The 6,519-nt window shown below is 39.6% G+C and overlaps 1 long non-coding RNA gene across 2 annotated transcripts; it reads left to right on the top strand.

The window, feature by feature from the left end:
- The first annotated feature begins 593 nt into the window (after positions 1-593).
- LOC124667487 lies at positions 594-4,212 on the top strand. 2 transcript variants are annotated; one of them, XR_006991312.1, is made up of 4 exons: positions 594-816; positions 1,233-2,477; positions 3,296-3,951; positions 4,086-4,212. It is a non-coding gene; the product is annotated as an uncharacterized LOC124667487 (long non-coding RNA). The 2 variants fall into 2 exon arrangements; XR_006991311.1 differs by having other exon boundaries at positions 3,296-4,212.
- Positions 4,213-6,519: the final 2,307 nt, after the last annotated feature.

The following is a 6,519-nucleotide window of genomic DNA, read 5'->3' as shown; positions in this document are numbered from 1 at the left end:
ATCTATACCCCTAACCCCTAATTAAACTCTGTCTTATGAAGTCAAGCATGAAGAGAAGTGGTTTCGGGTTTCAAACATGGACTAAGAAGGATCATTTTAAAAACCCCAAAAGCTTCATTTTAGAGTGCATAAGAAGGATCCAGGCTTACCCTTTCATTTTCATGTTTTAATCTTGTTTAAATCTTGGTCAAACCTAGGATCTCTACTATATTAAATGGCTAGAGGTGGTGAGATGGTTGGTACGTCACCTCATCCCATCGCTGGTTTTGTCGCCCCCGTAGGCAGTTCACTCACGAGAAAACAGCAAAAACCAGCGGCAAAGAAAAAACCAGAAGAGGAACAACTGCTCCACGCGGCGCACACTCCCACGACCTAGACACAGCGGCCGCTCCAGTTCCTATCTCTTCCTCTGCTCGTACTCCTACAACCGTTCATAGTTTGCCCCGCCTACGTTCACCGACCTCCGGGCCTCCCAGCGCCGCCGCCCCCACGCTCTCCCTCGCTTCCTACAACTGTCGCTGCCGCGCTGCCTGACCGAAGCCGGTGCACTTCTCGACCTCGGCCGGCTTTCCCGATGCCTTACGGTAGGAATGCCAACTCGGTCGCCTGCTTGTTGCGCCTCCCAACGGAACAGCGCTGCGGGGATCGCCGACGCACAGTTTGACCTCCCACGGCCTGATGATTGACGCTAATCCTCCTTTCCGGCGTTGATGGACCCCCGCTTCCTCCTTCCATCTCCGTTCGAGGCCCGCCAATCTCGCGTGCCCTGTACACGGCGCGGTCGCACTGCACTTGCGATCCGAGCCGTCGGCGAAGGTGCGTTCCTATCGTTTTCGTTCCCAGTGAACGATAGTGGTTGCATTTTTCATCCCGTTCTCCGAATTGAGAATGGGCATTGTCTCTGAATTTGAATCCCCTTCTCCGCGGATGGTAATGATAGACTGAATGGAATCAGTCAATTGGAACCAGCAAAACTATTTGCTGTAATGCGTGCGTAATGCCATGAGCGACAGTCCTGATGAATTATAATGGTTTTGGGTGAAGTAGCAAGCCTCAATAGTGTGACCGAGTTTATTCTATGATTGCTTTACTTCTTTGTTTGTAATAATGAGGCAGTATAACCAAGTTTACATGACAGTATGACACTGACCAAGTGTATTCTGGGATTTTGTAGTGAGTTCCGTTAACTCCTCCCTCCCTACATCCATGCTTAATTATTTCCTCAATTTCAGTTTGATGATGGCGATGGATCAGAAGAGATATCCGTGGAGTATGGTGTACAACAGGTACCGCTGATTTCATCTTCAAATGGTGCATGCCTTAGCCTGTATGTTCGATCTAGAGACCAATTCTCGAATAATGCATCTGTGCAAGAGTTTTATTTGCAAATTAAGGAGATAGTATGACACATAAAGAATTGTTTATTGGCTTTGATCGAATTATTTTAAATTTTGATCTAAAGCTTATTTAAAGTTCTCACATTTTGGTTGATCGCCTTGCCGTTGGATGTCATGTCGCAGTTGTCACAAAGAACCACCGAGAGATTGCTCATGATGCTGAAACTCCCCAGCCTGTCAAGTTTGGTATTACCGGTGCTGAATCTGCACATGCAAATTAGGGGAAGTGCCTCGTGCGAGTCGCTCTACCGAACTGAGCTATAGCCCTTATCAGGGATATCTTAACATATAGATAATTTCTTGTCAAGATGAATATTCTCTAATGCCAGAGGATATCCCTTTGATCTGTATCTGTTTAGTATATAACAGACAAATAACGGAGCGGTATTGCTTAGAAAAGTGATTCAATATATAATCGCTGTTTTGCATTTTTCAACTTGATTTGCTCCTGTGATCAGCGCCATCATCTGAATAGAAATTCATTATCTTTTTCTACGTCCTTGCTTCTTCACAACCTCGCACTGTATATTCAGCTGTGTTGGAATGGTCATCGTGATTCTATTGCAGGAGAAGTGAAGAGCTCTTCGGGACATGATAAAGGTGCAATGCCAAAATCCATGCATTTTCTTCAAAACTTTGAACTGCATTTCTGATTACTACTTTTTAGCATCAGTTATTTTGCATCGGGTCACTTGCATAGGTGAAGTAGCATAAAAATATTTGGCACTCACTTGTTGAACTTGGCTGATCAAACTGGCTGGATGTTGTGCTTTTATTTTATTTCTTTTTTTTCGATAAAGTTTTATTTTTTTATTTTATTTCTTCATATCCTCACCTCTAATCAAACTGAAGGTGGCAGGACTTCTGGGGTGAAGCCGTGCTTGTTATGTAGATCAGTAGATGGAAAATTTGGATGAGGAGGAGTGGCGACTTAACTGAGTCCACACAGCAGCCAGTGAACCTGATGCAAGTATCAAGCTACATATGATGCTCTAAGTCCATCGGTATAACATAACTGTGTGTTACGTAATTTCCGCAACCAAACAATACATGGATGCATACCCGGAGATATTCCTTCACGTAGTGGTTGATGCGTTGCTTTCTTTTACAAAGTATGCAGATGTTTTCTCTTGCGTATACCCCATTATGTAAATACAAGTAACCTTAGTTGTATGATTAATAGTGAAAATAAGAGTTTGACAGATTAGCCGTTGCTTTATTGAAATTACTGTTTGTTGTAGTGATAATGGTATCAGCAAACCGCATATTTCTTATTCCCTCATTGGTTAAATTCCTTTTAGGTGGAAAGAAAATGATGTTTTCTATTGTTTTCTATGTAACTGTTGCAGTTACCTATGAGTAATGATGTTATGAAAACTTCTAAGACATTTCTGAACTTTATCTTGTCATTGCGGAGTTTGATTTTTATTCAGTCTGACAAAGTATGTTCTATGTAGAATCACAATTATCATCGCTATTTTGGAGGGTCAAAGCTTAAGAAATTTTGTATCGGGGTTCCACATATTGGGATTACCTATATAGAAGCAGCATAGTAGGTCCTCCCTTCATAAAAAGTCACCTTTTAGAATTTAGGAAGCATATGATCTATAATGCTTCTCTTTTAGGGTAACAGATGCCACGAGACTTGCCTAGCAAAGTTTTGTTGTGCTAACAAAACAAATAAACATTGAAACTGGTTGTTCCAAATCCAGAGTTAACTTTTTTCACAAAAGGTCGATGTTCTTATGCTTAAACACTAGGTACTTGCATGGTTCCACCATCAAGAAGATGCATGTTTCTTATAGGTAGACAATCCAAAATGTATACTAGCTGTAACTGGTATGCATTTAAAATACCTTTTGCATTTTAACATGAACTATTTTTTTCCCTTTTTGTAGGAGGTTGCAATGGGCTATCAAGAGTTCAAGACTATGACAAATTACAACACTGACAGTTCAGGCAAGAACACTCGCATGTTTAGTGCAATTCTATGTTTTTGGAAGAGGCTGTCTGGCAAGCTGAACAACTTGATGAGGGGGGCGTACTATTGTTCCTGATAGGATTTTGTTGTGCCAAGGAATTTACTACTACCTTCATTGGACAACTTGATTATTGGGACATACTATCAGGCGGCCTTGCCATTGCGAGCGTCGAGCTTATCACTGCTCTCATGTACATGGCTGCATTTGCATTTCTTGGTAGAATGAAGAACACGGTTGCCATGTTCAATTACTGGAAAGCTGGGCTCACTCTCGTACTATTCTTGGATACATTCAAATATGAAAAGGATTAATTCGTCGAATCACGTAATACATTCAAGTTTGAGATTAATATATTTACAGGAATCTTGTATCGTTTGCTGCACACTTTAGTACTCTTTCATCTGCCAATGCTATTCCATTCTACAGAAGCATCAGGTAGTGCATAACATCATATTGTCACAGTGATACCACACCATGATTATATATCATTATGCTGAAAAAGAAGGTAGGAGATTTGCAGCTTGATGATTCCACTGATGAAGATTAGTCACTAGGTATTAGAAATTAGTCAGGTAAGCACTTCGTAGAAGTTTTAGTACTGTTCTTTTGTGCAGAACATTTATGGCTAGAGATTCTTGAAGCACTTTGTATGTTCAAATCAGATGCTATCAATTTTCACACTAAATACTACTGGTTTTTTTGACAGAATCAAAGTGTTATTCAAAATCAGAAGCCAGGGTGTGTGTCGTGCATGGGAGGTCTCTGAGATTCTAGGTGGGCTGTTGGTGCGGGCGAAGGCCTCTTGTTCCCTGAGCCAGGACGGCGCCGTGGTCGAGCTGGGCGACACATCAAGGGTTCCCGGCGGCACTCGGTGCAGGCTGCTAGGACCGAGCTTTGGTGGCGCCTGGTGGAATGCCGATGGTGCCCCAAGCCTGGGCGGCGCGAGGTGTAGGCTGAAGGTCCCCGACATGGGCCTTATGGTCATGTATTGTTTTTTTTTTTACGGAAAGGTCATGTATTGTTTCAAGCCATTGCTATATCATTAGCACAATGTCAATGATCTTGCATATATCATCCATATAGTCGGGTGTACATGATAGGTTTATAAGGAGGAATAGTGGCTTCAGAACTATGGTTAGAGATGTTCTTTTATTTTGTTTTCCTTGTCTACTGTAAGGTCCTTCCCAATTGCTCTTATGCCACAGATTGATAAATGTTTTTGGCTGAACTGTTTGCTCTGCATAGGATTTGAAATGTTATAACCTTAACCTGATAATTGATAATTTTATGATTGTATAAAAAAGTGAATGGTAGGTAGGATACCGAAAACATTTGAAAGGCAAGTCAACAAGCATAGGTCATTTATCACTGTAATGAAAGGAACCTTTGATGACAACATTCTCTTTATAGCTCTGTGCCTGAAGTAGTAAGCCAACATGTCCACTTTGAAGAGTTTTGAGATATAATTATGAGGTTCGATATGTAAATAGAAAAAGTACTACATTAAAACAAACAGTGGATATATGCAAATAGCAGCGATAGCAATATGATAAAACTTTCCACACTACACACAAATGGTTTCACAATTGCAGTTCAGTATTTTGTAGAGTCAAATTTGATGGATGATATATGCAAGTTCAGGATGTGCTTCACCATGATTGGTTATTTTCAAGGATTAGATAAATTTCTATTATTATATGTACACTGTAAAAAGTGAATGGTGTCCTCTCTTTTGTAAAAGATAGATTTTTAAAACTTATAAGACCAAATACTTCACATGACTTGAATGTTGAGTTGCTACCGCATGTTCTGCAGAGTCTGGGCGCACGAGGAGGCTTGGAACCTGAAGGATTCAAGGGAAGCGAAGGGAGAAGGCTTAAAACCAGCATTCCAGGTTGGCTCTTTTGGTCAAATGTTTTCTGTCTTTTTTTACTTGATCTTTATTCAGAGAATATATACGTGAATATTTATATGCAGTTCATCTTTACATGTGCGGCGGTATGAAAAATTAAGACGTCGTGGCAAACGCACATGCATTTAACTAGTTTGACCAATATTCAAATGAGCATAAAATAAAAAAATAAAAAAATAAAAAACGAAAGCACATAATCTTCTTATGTCATATAGAAGCATTCAAAAGTTGATAAACAAGGTTTGGACGTATTCAAACCAGACAAATAATGTATCTACCCCCTAACCCTAAACTCGGTCGATCTTATGAAGTCTAGCATGAAGAGAAGTCGTTTTGGGTTTCAAAAATGGAAATTTCAAGAACATCCCAAAAGCTTCTTATGTCATATAGTAAGCATTAAAGTTGAGAAACAAGGTCTAGACATATTCAAACTATGCAAATCATGTATCTACACCCCGTAACCCCTAAACTTTGTCTTATGTAGTCAAGCATGAAGAGAGGTGGTTTTGGGTTTCAAACATGGAAATTTCAAAAACCTCCCAAAAGCTTCATTTTAGAGTGACTAAGAAGGATGATACAGGGTTCTCTTCTCATTTTCATGTTTTAAACTTTTTTAAATTAATCTTGGTCAAACCTAGGATTTGACCAAGATTCTTCAGAAAAAATCAAAAGAATGAAAAATCAAAGCACATAGCATTCTTATGTCATATAGTAAGCATTCAAGATGATAAACAAGGTCTAGACATATTCAAACCAGAAAAATCATGTATATATCTACCCCTAGCCCTAAACTCTGTCTTATGAAGTCAAGCATGAAAGAGAAGTGGCGGTTTTGGGTTTGAAACATGGAAATTTCAAAAAACCCCAAAAGCTTCATTTTAGGGAGAATAAGAAGGGTCCATGCTTACCATTTTATTATCATGTTTTAAACTTGTTTAAATCTTGTTCAAACCTAGGATTTGACCAAGATTCAAATGGGCAGAAAATTACAAAAAATCAAAAAATGAAAAACCAAAGTTCATAGTCTTCTTATGTCATATAGTAAGCATTCAAGTTGTTAAACAAGGTCTAGACATATTCAAACCAGACAAATAATGTATCTATACCCCTAACCCTAATTAAACTCTGTCTTATGAAGTCAAGCATGAAGAGAAGTGGTTTCGGGTTCCAAACATGGACTAAGAAGGATCATTTTAAAAACCCCAAAAGCTTGATTTTAGAGTGCATA

This window comes from Lolium rigidum, chromosome 6 (assembly GCF_022539505.1).
Source record: "Lolium rigidum isolate FL_2022 chromosome 6, APGP_CSIRO_Lrig_0.1, whole genome shotgun sequence".
NCBI lineage: Eukaryota > Viridiplantae > Streptophyta > Magnoliopsida > Poales > Poaceae > Lolium > Lolium rigidum.
This window is presented reverse-complemented; position numbering and strand designations above follow the sequence as displayed.